General features: G+C 25.5%; 4 non-coding genes across 4 annotated transcripts; all 4 read left to right on the forward strand.

The window, feature by feature from the left end:
- The first annotated feature begins 10,142 nt into the window (after positions 1-10,142).
- TRNAS-AGA (transfer RNA serine (anticodon AGA)) lies at positions 10,143-10,224 on the forward strand. Its single transcript has one exon. It is a non-coding gene; the product is annotated as a tRNA-Ser (tRNA).
- A 348-nt stretch (positions 10,225-10,572) lies between these two features.
- On the forward strand, positions 10,573-10,654 carry TRNAS-AGA (transfer RNA serine (anticodon AGA)). Its single transcript has one exon. It is a non-coding gene; the product is annotated as a tRNA-Ser (tRNA).
- A 645-nt stretch (positions 10,655-11,299) lies between these two features.
- Positions 11,300-11,381, forward strand: TRNAS-AGA (transfer RNA serine (anticodon AGA)). The gene has a single exon. It is a non-coding gene; the product is annotated as a tRNA-Ser (tRNA).
- A 251-nt stretch (positions 11,382-11,632) lies between these two features.
- Positions 11,633-11,714, forward strand: TRNAS-AGA (transfer RNA serine (anticodon AGA)). The gene has a single exon. It is a non-coding gene; the product is annotated as a tRNA-Ser (tRNA).
- Positions 11,715-14,077: the final 2,363 nt, after the last annotated feature.

A 14,077-nucleotide genomic window follows, 5' to 3' on the forward strand; every position in this document is an offset into this window, starting at 1 on the left:
AACAAAATTAATATTTTTTCCCAAATTGTTTTTTTAATTTTTTCTAAAAAAATTTTTTTAAAAAAAATTTTTTGGAAAAAGAATTTATGAAAAAAAAATTTTTTGGAGAAAAAAAATTCCAGATTTTTTTAATTTTTTTTTCCATATTTGTTTTTTAATTTTTTTTAAAAATGTTTTTACCAATTTTTTTTTAAATTTTTTTTAATTAATTTTTTAAAAAAAAAATTTTCAAAAAAAAATTATGTCAAAACAAAATTAATATTTTTTTTCCAAATTGTTTTTTTAATTTTTTCTAAACAAATTTTTTCCATTTTTTTTAAATTTTTTTTAAAAAAAAATTTTTGGAAAAAGAATTTATGACAAAAAAATTTTTTGGAGAAAAAAATTCGAGATTTTTTTAATTTTTTTTTAAAAATGTTTTTACCAATTTTTTTTTAAATTTTTTTTCGGTAATTTTTTAAAAAAAAATTTTTGAAAAAAAAAATTATGTCAAAACAAAATTAATATTTTTTTTCCAAATTGTTTTTAAAAAATGTTTTCTTAATTTTTCCTAAAAAATTTTTTTTCATTTTTTTTTAAATTTTTTAAAAAAAAAAAAAATTGTAAAAAGAATTTATGACAACAAAATTTTTTGGGGGAAAAAAATTCGAATTTTTTTTTAATTGTTTTTAACTTTTTTTTTCAAATTGTTTTTAATTTTTTTTTCAAATTTTTTAAATTGTTAATTTAAAAAAAAAAATTTTTTTTGGCGAAAAAAAAAATTCGATTTAAAAAATATTTTTCCCGATTTTCACCCATTGTAGGTCCAACTTACTATAGCCTTATATACATAGTTGCAATGGACTTAGAAATATCTATCATTAGATATCCATATTGTCTATATTAATGACTTAGTAATCCAGATATAGGTCAAAAATTGAGGTTGTCCCGGTTATTTCCTTATATCTCAGCCATTTGTGGATCGATTTTCTCGATTTTAAATAGCAATCGAGCCGGAAGAATTCTGGAGATATTGATGTAAGAATCGTGTATGTAAGTTATTTGGGGGCTTCGAAAAGTTGATTTCAACAGGCAGACAGACAGACAGACGGACATGACTTAATCGACTGCGCTATCTATAAGAATCCAGAATATATATACTTTATAGCGTCGGAAAATTATATTGTGGAAATTACAAACAGTCTATAATCCAGGCAATCCAGGTTCAAGCTATAGTGCATTTTATAGTTATAGTTTATTGTTCAGATTATAGTTCAGTCTACTGTCCAAACTATAGTTGAGGTTGTAGTCCAGTTTATAGTTCAGGCTATAGTCCAGTTTATAGTTCAGTCAAGTCTATAGTTCAGTCTCTAGTCTAGTCTAATATATAGTCTATATATAGTCTTAGTTTTAGGGCATTTTTATTACATTATTGCCTTTATGTTCGCAATAGTAAAAGTTATCGTTAAGACTTAATTTATTAACAATTATAGTTTTGTTTAATTAATTGTATTAGATTCTTTTTGCACATGCTCATATTTTATTCACTGTGACTAACTATTTATTTCTTTAAATTTCAGAAAGCTAAAACTTGACTGCTCCATGTGTAGCATCGCAGTTTAAAATAGCGCTAAATATGTAGGTTATTTGGACAAGCCTTCATATTTAGCACTATTTGTCACTGTTGATAGTACACAAAGATGACGATATGCACCACTACTTTCCTGCTCTTGTGGCATGATGAATGGTTTCATCACGGTTTTTGAAGAAAGCTAAAACTTACCGAATAAACTGCCATATGTATATGACTGCTCCATGTGTAGCATCTAAGTGTAAAATAGCGTTAACTATGTGTTTTCCTCGCGACAAGACACTGTTGATAGTACACAAAGACATGATGAATGCAATTTTGGTACCATAGCGGTTTTTAGGCGCAGCAAAGAAATCTATCCAACCCGTTTTCGACTCTAAGCTATAAATCTAAAAATCTAATCTATGGTGAGTGTTAATTTTTTTATACCAACAAAAGACTAGACTATAAAATAGACATAAAACTAAAACAAAGACTATACTAAAGTCAGGATTAGACTTGACTATAGACTGCACTTTCGACTAAACTATAGACGGACTATTGACTATAACATGTACTATAAATTATACTATAGGCTGAACTATAAAATGGACTATTGCCTGAATTATAGATTATATTATAACCTGGACTATAGATTAGACTAGAGACTAGACTATAGACTTGACTATAGCCCGAACTATTAACTATAGTCTAATATAGATTATGACTATAGCCTGGACTATAGACTAACTATAGTCTGGACAGTAGACTAGACTATAAAATGCACTATAGCTTGAACCTGTACTATAGACTGAACTTTAAACTCGATTATTGCCTGGATTACAGACTGCAATATTTACTAAACTATAGTGTGCACAATATACTGAACTATAATCCGAACACTAGACTAGACTATAAAATGCACTATAGCTTGAACCTGTACTATAGACTGAACTTTAAACTCGACTATTGCCTGGATTATAGACTGCAATATTTACTGAACTATAGCCTGGACAATATACTGAACCTTAACTTGGTCAATCTAGTGGTCAATACACTGAACTAAAGCCTAAATTATACACTGGACTATGGACTAGCCTGGTCTATTGACTATATCCTGGACTATAAATTGGACTATTGTCTGGATTAGACTGTAGCGTGGACTTAGACATGATAAAATTGTTACGATTATTATTTTTTAAACCCTTCACCTTCGTGAGAAGGTTATATATAAGTTTGTCATTCGGTTTGTAATTTCCACAATATAATTTTCCGACCCTATAAAGTATATATATTCTGGATCCCTATAAATAGCGGGGTCGAGTAGGCCATGTCCGTCTGTCTGTCTGTCTGTCTGTCTGTCTGTCTGTCTGTCTGTCTGTCTGTCTGTCTGTCTGTCTGTCTGTCTGTCTGTCTGTTGAAATCAACTTTCGGAAGCCTCCAAATAACTTACATACACGATTCATACATCAATATCTCCAGAATTCCGACTCGATTGCTATTTAAAATCGACAAAATCGGCCGACAAATGGATGAGATATAAGAAAAAAAAACCGGAATAACCTCGATTTTTGGCCGATTTTAACAATTATAGTTTTGTTTAATTAATTGCATTAGATTCTTTTTATTCACTGTGACTAACTATTTATTTCTTTAAATTTCAGAAAGCTAAAACTTACCGAATAAGGTGCCATCATAATATACATATATATGACAGCTCTATGTGTAGCATCCCAGTGTAAAATAGCGTTAACTATGTGTTTTCCTTTGCTGAGGGGTTTAGCACTATTTGTCACTGTTGATAGTACACAAAGATGTCGATATGCAGCAACGCTTTCCTGCTCTTGTGCCATGATGAACGGTTTCATCATGGTTTTTTAAGGGCGCAGCAAAAAATTCAATCCATCCATCCAGTTTTCAACTCTAAACTATAAATCTAATCTATGGTGAGTGTTTAGTTTTTTTTTAACAACAAAATATTAGACTAAAAAGCCAGGATTAGACTGGACAGAATTTAAAATCGAGAAAATCGGTTCACAAATGGCTGAGATATAAGGAAAAACCGGATTAACCTGGATTTGTGCCCTTTTTTTATCACTATCTAGATTGCTAAGTCATTAATATAGACGATATGGATATCTAATGATAGATATTTCAAAGACCTTTTCAACGACTTATATAAGACCATAGTAAGTTGGACTTACAATGAATCAAAATATTTTTTCACCAAAAAATTTTTTTTGTCATAAATTATTTTTTTAAAAAAAAAAAATTTAAAAACTTTTTTTTTTGTCATAAATTATTTTTCAAAAAAAAAAAAATTTAAAAAATTTTGAAAAAACTTTTTTAAAAAAAATTAATTTAGATTTTTTTTCAAAAGATACTCTTCTGACTAATTTGATTTTTTTTCACCAAAAAATTTTTTGTCATAAATTATTTTTAAAAAAAAAAAAATTTAAAAAAAATTTTGAAAACTTTTTTTTTTGTCATAAATTATTTTTCAAAAAAAAATTTAAAAAATTTTGAAAAAACTTTTTTAAAAAAAATTAATTTAGATTTTTTTTCAAAAGATACTCTTCTGACTAATTTGATTTTTTTTCACCAAAAAATTTTTTTTGTCATAAATTATTTAAAAAAAAAAAAAAAATTTTAAAAACTTTTTTTTTTGTCATAAATTATTTTTCAAAAAAAAAAAAATTTAAAAAATTTTGAAAAAACTTTTTTAAAAAAAATTAATTTAGATTTTTTTTCAAAAGATACTCTAAATTATTTTAAAAAAAAAAAAAATTTTAAAAACTTTTTTTTTTGTCATAAATTATTTTTCAAAAAAAAATTTAAAAAATTTTGAAAAAACTTTTTTAAAAAAAAATTAATTTAGATTTTTTTTCAAAAGATACTCTTCTGACTAATTTGATTTTTTTTCACCAAAAAAATTTTTTTGTCATAAATTATTTTTTAAAAAAAAAAAATTTAAAAAAAATTTTGAAAACTTTTTTTTTTTGTCATAAATTATTTTTCAAAAAAAAAAAAAAAATTTTAAAAATTTTGAAAAAACTTTTTTAAAAAAAATTAATTTAGATTTTTTTTCAAATTTTGATACTCTCATAGACTTTTATGTAAAAAAGAAAAATTTATGAATTCTTATAAACTCCAATTGAAATATCGTTAGTTTAGAGTGCAAACAAGCTACTTCACTTTTCACAAATTTTTTAAGGAGACAAACAACTTTCTAAAATCCTTTGATTTAAATATTTTTGAAATCTGTCAATGCAGTTTTTTTACGTCTGATTTATAACGATAAATAATTCAGAGTTTAGAAAAAGAGCACATATTTTTAATCGTTTTAACAGGTTTATTTAATTTAAAGTCTCTATTATCACTAAAAGAGCAATAGAGCAATATTTTTTAGTCGGAACGATTATAAATTTCAAAATTAATTAACCCTCTAACCCGCAAGAGTGCCTTACAAAACACCAATTATCTCAAAAAGTAATCATAATTTTTTTCTTTAAATTTAACTGTGACTTTAGCTACAGATTTGTTAACATTTTCCTCAAAGGTTGAAATGCATTCTGACGTTTAGTTTTTGTTCTGTCAGCTGTTTTGTAAGTGATATCATAAATTTAGCACGTGACATTTTTTTTTTGAAATCAAAATTTTACTAACTTTTAGTTGCCCAATCTATTCGAAATAATTTTTATTAGTTCTTTTTCATTAGTTTTTCAATAAAATCATATCATAATTATTGTTTTTTTACACAACAATGCCCTGAGGCACTCTTCACCTTTTTGCAGCTGGTTCCTAAACTTAATTTTGCAAATTAGTTTCTAATGGCTAAATGGCTTAAAAAAAATTATTCCACAACTTTTTTTTTAGATTTTTAAAGTTAGAGGGTTAGAGGGTTAATATTTCCTTAACAAATTAATGATTTTCGTTTTTTTTTGGTTGGAAAAAAACCAATAATTAAAACAAATTTGATGCTATTTTATGTTCAATTCTATTTGAAAGAGTTCTTAATTTTACAATTTTGAAAAAATAAAATGGAGTTAGCACATTTGCCCAACACAAAATGGACTTAGCACTTATGCATAACACATTATAGTAATGAGAAAAAGGGAAAATAATTGTAAACTTTGTTTCAACAGGGAATTTGAACTTATTGTAGTGTTTTTGCATTAAAATCTTAATTTTAATAAAGAATGGACTTAGCAAGTTTGGCCTTAATGCGTTTTCGCTATCGACAGTTTCCTACTAGTTTGCATTTTATCTTTAATATAGAACGAAAGGGTGATGGAAAATGTTGTATATAACAGAATTTTCTATCGAAAATGTTTTTGTGTCTAAGTGACAGTATGAAACCGAATGAAAATAATTGAAAATTTTAATTTTATTACTTTAAGCGAGAAAATATTAGCATTTGAATAAAACTTTGATAACGAACATAAACTATTCTGTATGGATTATGGATGGCAATTGAACTTCAGTTGCATTGTCAGAGGGCAAACAAAAATTTCTGATTGCCAATTTGCCAACAATAAATGACAGCTGTCAGTTGTCATTTTGGAAACTGAATAAGAAACTTTAGTTTAATTGGCCATTGCTGCCGGGACTTTAGCCTGAATTACAGAGTCAAGATCTTTTTTAATTCCACACTTTATTTTCATTTTACAAAAAATATTAATTATTTTCACTTATTTTTCTTTAAACAGATTCCATTTACACAGAATGTTACATGGGCTTACCTAGCATTAATGAACTGAGCTATTCCGCTTCTCGCCTAAGCACCAAGGTGACACAACAGAGGGCGAAAAAATTCCTTTTGATCCATGGCCCTTTAGATGATAACGTACATTACCAACGTTCAATGATACTGGCCAATATATGTATGCGACTGTTCTGGTTTCTTCTCCAAATTGGCGCTGTAGTATATCAAATCGTGTGTAGCATCCCAGTGTAAAATTGCGCTAACTATGTGTTTTCCTTTGGACAGGGGTTCATATTTAGCACTATTTGTCACTGTTGATAGTACACAAAGATGTCGATATGCTTCACCGCTTTCCTGCTCTTGTGGCATGATGAATGAAATTTTGGTACCATCGCGATTTTTAAAAGGCGCAGCAAAAAAGTCTATCCATCCTGTTTTCGACTCTAAGCTACAAAATCTAAAATCAAATAATTGTAATAGAAAATTTATTGTATATAATTTTATTTTGTAAATATGTATAAAATGTGTAAATATGAAATTTCTTTGTAGTTTTTACTTATTCAATTTTGTTGTGTTTAAGAGGAAATCTAGCTTATCATTACCTATAGAGAGGAAGCCTGTTTAAATAGTTAGTGGGTTATGTAATTGACAGACGAATGCGAACAGTTCAGGCGATAATTCACGATTTTATTAGTTTAGCTTTGTTCTAATGTTAAACGTTTGTTGATCTTTTACCCAAGATCTATGTAAAACTTTACCTTGATCTAGTCTAAACTAGAGTTTCGTGTTCGTTTTTAATCGAATCGGCGATTTTTCATGGCTCAAAATCGAAACCAAAAAAACACACAATTATTCTTCGGCATTTGGTTTTTATAAGTTTCATCATTTTTCATTTGCGACCCCACAAAGTATATATATTCTGGATCGTTATAGAGAGCGGAGTCGATATAGCCATGTCCGTCTGTCCGTTGAAATCAACTTTCCTTAGCCACCAAATAATTTACAAACATGATTGATACATCCATATATCAGGAATTCTTCCGGCTCGGTTGTTATTGAAAATCGAGAAAATCGGCCCACAAATGGCTGAGATATAAGGGACAACCTTGTTTTTTATCCTATTTTTGATCAATATCAGTAATTACTGAGGCATTAATATTGACCATATGGATATCTAATGATAGATATTTCAAAGACCATTGCAAAGATAGTAAGGGTAGAAATCGGGAAAAATAATTTTTAATCCGAATTTTTTTTTTTCATCAAAAAAATTTTTTTTGTCATAAATTAATTTTCACTATTAAATTAAAAAAAAAAATTTGGAAAACATTTTTTTTTTTAAAAATTATAAAAAAAATGTTGAATTTTTTTTTTTAACTAAAAATATTTAAAATTTGTATTTTAAAGTATAATTTGAAGACTTGTTGTTATCTATATCTGGATTACTAAGTCATTAATATATACAATATGAATATCTAATGATAGATATTTCGAAAACCATTGCAACGATGTATATAAGGCTATATATAGTAAGTTGGACCTACAAAGGGTCAAAATCGGGAAAAAATATTTTTGAACCCGAATTTTGTTTTCATCAAAAAATTTTTTTTTGCCATAAATTTATTTTCACTATTAAATTTAAAAAAAAAAAATTTGGAAAACATTTTTTTTTTTAAAATTATAAAAAAATTTTGAATTTTTTTTTTTATCTAAAAATATTTAAAATTGGTATTTTAAAGTATAATTTGGTGAAGGGTATATAAGACTTGTTTTTATCTATATCTGGATTACTAAGTAATTAATATAGACAATATGGATATCTAATGATAGATATTTCGAAGACCATTGCAAAGATGTATATATGTTGGACCTACAAAGGGTCAAAATCGGGAAAAAATATTTTTGAACCCGAATTTTTTTTTCATCAAAAAATTGTTTTTTGCCATAAATTAATTTTAACTATTAAATTTAAAAAAAAAAATTTGGAAAAATTTTTTTTTAAAAAAATTATAAAAAAAATTTTGAATTTTTTTTTAACTAAAAATATTTAAAATTTGTTGCAATGGACTTTGAAATATCTATCATTAGATATCCATTTTGTCTATATTAATGATTTAGTAATCCAGATATAGATCAAAAATAGGTCAAAAATCGAGGTTGTCCCAGTTTTTTGCTCATATCTCCGTTATTTATGGACCGATTTTGCTGATTTTAAATAGCAAACTTCTCGAAAGCATGTCTGACAGAATTATTGAAGATTTGAATCCCGAAGATATCTGGGGTCTTCAGAAAATTGATTTCAACAGACAGACGGACGGACATGGCTTAATCGACTCCGCTATCTATAAGGATCCAGAATATATATACTTTATAGGGTCGGAAATGAAAAATATAGAAATTACAAACGGAATGACAAACTTATATATTTTTTTTTAATTTAAAAAAAAAAAATTTCGAATTTTTTTTTTTAATTTCTAAAATTTGTTAGGAACAAAAAAAAATTCAAAATTTTTATTTTAATTAAAAAAAAATTTCGAAATTTTTTTTGTAATTTTTAAAATTTATTTGTAAGTTTATGACAAAAAAATTTTTTTGTTTTTTTTTCACCAAACAAATTTTTTTGTCATAAACTTTCACTAATAAATTTTAAAAATTACCAAAAAAATTTCGAAATTTTTTTTTAATTAAAATAAAAATTTTGAATTTTTTTTTTCACCAAACAAATTTTTTTGTCATAAACTTTCACTAATAAAATTTAAAAATTTAAAAAAAAATTTCGAAATTTTTTTTTAATTAAAATAAAAATTTTGAATTTTTTTTTTCACCAAACAAATTTTTTTGTCATAAACTTTCACTAATAAATTTTAAAAATTTCGAAATTTTTTGAAAATTTTGAATTTTTTTTTGTTCCTAATAAATTTTAGAAATTAAGAAAAAAATTCGAAATTTTTTTTTTAAATTAAAAAAAAATTTCAAAATTTTTTTCACCTTCGTGAGAAGGGTATATATAAGTTTGTAATTTCTACATTTTGAATTTTTTTTGTTCCTAATAAATTTTAGAAATTAAAAAAAAAATTCGAATTTTTTTTTTTAAATAAAAAAAAAATTTCAAAATTTTTTTTCAACAAAAAATTTTTTTTCATAAATTTATTTTCACTAATAACTTTGAAAAAAATTTTTTTTAAAAAAATTTCATTTTTTAAATTTTGTTTACCTAAAAATATTTAAATTTTGTATTTTAAAGTATAATTTGTTGAAGGGTTTAAAAAGTCAGTCTCATGACTTTTAAAATTTCTAAATGTTTCTGCTGAGAATAGGATCTCAATGACGAGCGCTCCCACTTAATCAAATAGTGTTATTTCAGAGATAGCTGTATCAAACTGAAGATTTTTCCAAGAAAAGATCATACAGCAACTAATGATCGGTTAGAAAAAGAGGTGTTAATCGAAATACTAAATAACAGCTCTTTGGAAAGATCCAATATTCAAGTTTGTATTACATGTTGTTTATAAAGCTTGCAAGGTTCGAGATAATTCATTTCAAATTGATCTTCCATTAAATATTCTATAATCATTGCTTAATTGCTCTCATTTTGGCTCTAGCTCTTTCTGACTAACTCTTTAGTCTAAAAGAGTTCTTGCTACTGATCTTTGTTGTCACTTTTTTCTCTCAATATAAAAATGGAACCAAATTTAGAAATATTCAAATAAATCAGTTTAGATTTAAAAGCTTTAAAATGCAGTTTCGTATTAATTTTGTTCTTAAATTGATTAATGGTTTGCTTTATTCAATTATTTACATATTTTTTTTATTTTAAAGAAGATTTTCTTTAACATTTCTATTCATTCGATTAAATTTCTTAATTAATAACAATGTGGATTATCACAAGCAGTCGTGGCCGAGCGGTTAAGGCGTCTGACTAGAAATCAGATTCCCTCTGGGAGCGTAGGTTCGAATCCTACCGACTGCGAGAAATTCTTTTGAAAATTTAGGAATAAAAATTGGAAAATATTGAAAAATTCCAAATCGTTTGATTCAACAAGGAATACAAAGATATAGAATAATTTCAATCTGTCAAAAATGCATAAGGAGGAGATATTCAAAATGCAATTCTATCTAAATCTCTCTTCTCATGGTGGATAAAACCAGTTTACTGCAGCAAAACCGATTTAATGGTTTTCGTCTAAATAAATTCAATATCTGTATTATGTAATCGCATTTAAACGGTTAATAATAGATTTAATAAAATAAATTATTTAATAATACTGAAAGAATTTTCAAACTACATAATATTAATTTTAAAATTAGAAGATAACTGGCAGTCGTGGCCGAGCGGTTAAGGCGTCTGACTAGAAATCAGATTCCCTCTGGGAGCGTAGGTTCGAATCCTACCGACTGCGAGAATAATTCTTTTAAAACTTTGGCTATAAAAGTGTCCTTGATATACATATTAAAATAAATAATGCTGCTTCCAATTAAATTGATTCGAAAACTTCATAATAAAGATTTTGTATAAATGCCAGTTAATAAGCAATAAAATTGATCTCAAATTGAAAAAACGAAATCCTCTCTATGAGAGAGCTATGCTGGGCTTAAATCCCAAACAGACAACCTTTAGTTAAATGTACGTATACTTTGACTGCTGATAGCGTCCACATCTGTCGAATTGGCTGCCATTTATTCAATTTGTTTTGCCAAATCATAAAATTGTGAGAATAGACATTCTTAAACTGTATTAAAAAGTTTAAAACCTCCAACAGTTTTAATGAAAATTTAAAATTTGTAAATTTGTTCCTAAGGGCGTATGATTGATATTAATTAAAACTAATTGCATAAAATAGCAATTTTCATGGGGAAATAAGTTAAATAGAGCAATGGTATGTTTTACAAATATGTTAAGAACATATTAACAAATATCTTTAACATTTAAAAAATAATTTTAAAGACTTTTGGAAGATTTTTTTTATAATGTTAACAAAAAAATCTAAAATTTTTTTTTTCCATAATTGCCAGATTTTTTATATTTTAAGATATATAAAGCAGAAGCAGTCGTGGCCGAGCGGTTAAGGCGTCTGACTAGAAATCAGATTCCCTCTGGGAGCGTAGGTTCGAATCCTACCGACTGCGAGGAAAAAATCTTTTTAAAAAATCAACTTTTAGAAATGATATTTAGGTCAGGGATTATGGTTTTACCAGAACTTATACTAACTTGTAGCTGATATTTAAACGGTTATTGGACTTTATTTTTAATATGTGAAAGGAATATTTAGTTCAAACGATTTGTCAAACTAAAATTTAATGAAATTGTTGAGGACTTAAAGAAGGTTTATTTAAAAATGACGTTTTTTATCTCTCTGACTTGATTAGAGAGAGCATCTGCAGTCGTGGCCGAGCGGTTAAGGCGTCTGACTAGAAATCAGATTCCCTCTGGGAGCGTAGGTTCGAATCCTACCGACTGCGAAATTTCTTTTTTGATTTACAATATGACTCAATTTAATAAGAAATAAATGGGCAGATGAGATTTCCTTTTTTATTATAAGCAAAGAAAGGTATATTTTTTTATTTCTTTATTAATAAATGTTTTTATTACAATAATTATCGAAATATTTCCTGTAATTGAAGGGGGATTAATGAAAAAAAATTTCTAAAATTTTGCTATTGTTTTTGTTACACAAAAAATTATAATTCTTATACTAATCTTTTCTTACTTTTCCCTCCACCCCCGACTGCCAAACCCCCTTGCATACCTAAATCTTCATTTCGTGTTAAACTGTAATAAACTTAACAATTACAAATTCTCTCAAAACGTTTGTACGTTTTGATTAAATTATCAATTTTTCAACTTAAAACTAAACATTAAATATACTATGTTGAGATTAAAAACAGAAATAAATAAATGCATATATTTTAGATGGTTACTCAGTCTAATTGCTACTTTCCGGGTAAGGAAACCAACCAAGTGTGGAAAGGAAAAGAATTGTGAAGAGTAAAAAAAACATACAAAATTTAAATAGAAATTAACAAAAAATATGTAAAAAAGGAAATTAAAACGAATTATAAAATACCATACACAATTCAAATAAAAATCCTATAAAAAAACTTAATTTTAGACAATCCGAGAATTCCCAAAATGTAAAAAATACCCATAATTCAATAAAAATTTTCTGGGAATTTAGAAAAATGTAGTTAAGGCAATTTTTTAGGTTTAAAATTTAAACAAAACTTTGTTTTTACTTAAAACTAGAATTCCCAAAATTAAAAAAAAATCCCTTGTGCGGGGAAAATTTTAGGAATTTTAAAATTAGGCTCTTAATATATAAAAATTATTTAAATTATGATAATAGACTTTAAATTCAATAAAATATTTGATTTAACTTAATCCCAGAATTCCCAATAATCAAAAAAAATAACCATAATTCAATAAAAATGTACTGGGAATTTATTAAAATAGATTTAATGTAATTTTAAAGCTTCAATATTTATTTTAAACTTTGTTTGGACTTAAAATAAGAATTCCCAAATTTTTTCAAAAATCCCTTGTGCGGGGAAAATTTTATGAATTTAAAAAATAAAGTTTTAATTGAAAAAATATCTTTAAAAATTATAATACTTTTAAAAACTAACAAAACTTTTCATTTAATACAATCCCAGAATTCCCAAAACATCAGAAAAAATACCCATAATGCAATAAAAATGGACTGGGAATTTAGGAAAATGTATTTAAGGCAATTTTTTGGCTTTAGAATTTATTCTAAACTTAGTTTTCACTTAAAACTTGAATTCCCAAATTTAAAAAAAAATAACTTTTACGGGGAAAATTTTAGGAATTTAAAAAAATAAGTTTTTAATATAAAAAACGTATTTATATTATGATAATAGCCTTAAAATTCATCAATTAATTCAATTAAACAAAAAATGCAATCCCAGAATTCCGAAAACTGAATAAATACCCATAATTCAATAAAAAATTTACTGGGAATTTAGGAAAATGTATTTAAGGTAATTTTTTGGCTTTAGAATTTATTCAAAACTTAGTTTTCACTTAAAACTAGAATTCCCAAATTTAAAAAAAAATCCCTTTTACGGGGAAAATTTTAGGAATTAAAAAATTTGTTTATTAATTAAAAAATTTATTAAAATATGATAATGCTTTTAAAATCCAACAAAATATTTGATTTACACAATCCAAGAATTCCCAAATAGTAAACAAAATACTAAAAATTCAATAAAAAATTACTGGGAATTTAGGAAAATGTAATTAATGTAATTTTTTAGCTTTAAAATTTATCCCAAATATTTTTTTAACTTAGAAAAAAAATTCCCAAATTTAAAAAAAAATCCCTTTTACGGGGAAAATTTTAGGAATTTAAAAAAATAAGTTTTTAATATAAAAAAGTATTTAAATTATGATAAAAGCCTTTAAATCCAACAAAATATTTGATTTAACTTAATCCCAGAATTCCCAATAATTAAAAAAAATACCCATAATTCAATAAAAATTTACTGGGAATTTAAAAAAATCGATTTAATGTAATTTTAAAGCTTCAAAATTGATAAAAAGCTTTGTCTAAACTTAAAACTAGAATTCCCAAATTTAAAAAAAACAATCCATTTTACGGGGAAAATTTTAGGAATTAAAAAATTTCTTTATTAATTAAAAAATTTATTAAAATCTGATAATGCTTTTAAAATCCAACAAAATATTTGATTTACACAATCCGAGAATTCCCAAATAGTAAAAACATACTTAAAATTCAATAAAAAATTACTGGGAATTTAGTAAATTCAATGTAATATTTTAGCTTTAAAATTGATCCCAAATC

This window comes from Calliphora vicina, chromosome 3, assembly GCF_958450345.1.
Source record: "Calliphora vicina chromosome 3, idCalVici1.1, whole genome shotgun sequence".
Lineage (NCBI taxonomy): Eukaryota > Metazoa > Arthropoda > Insecta > Diptera > Calliphoridae > Calliphora > Calliphora vicina.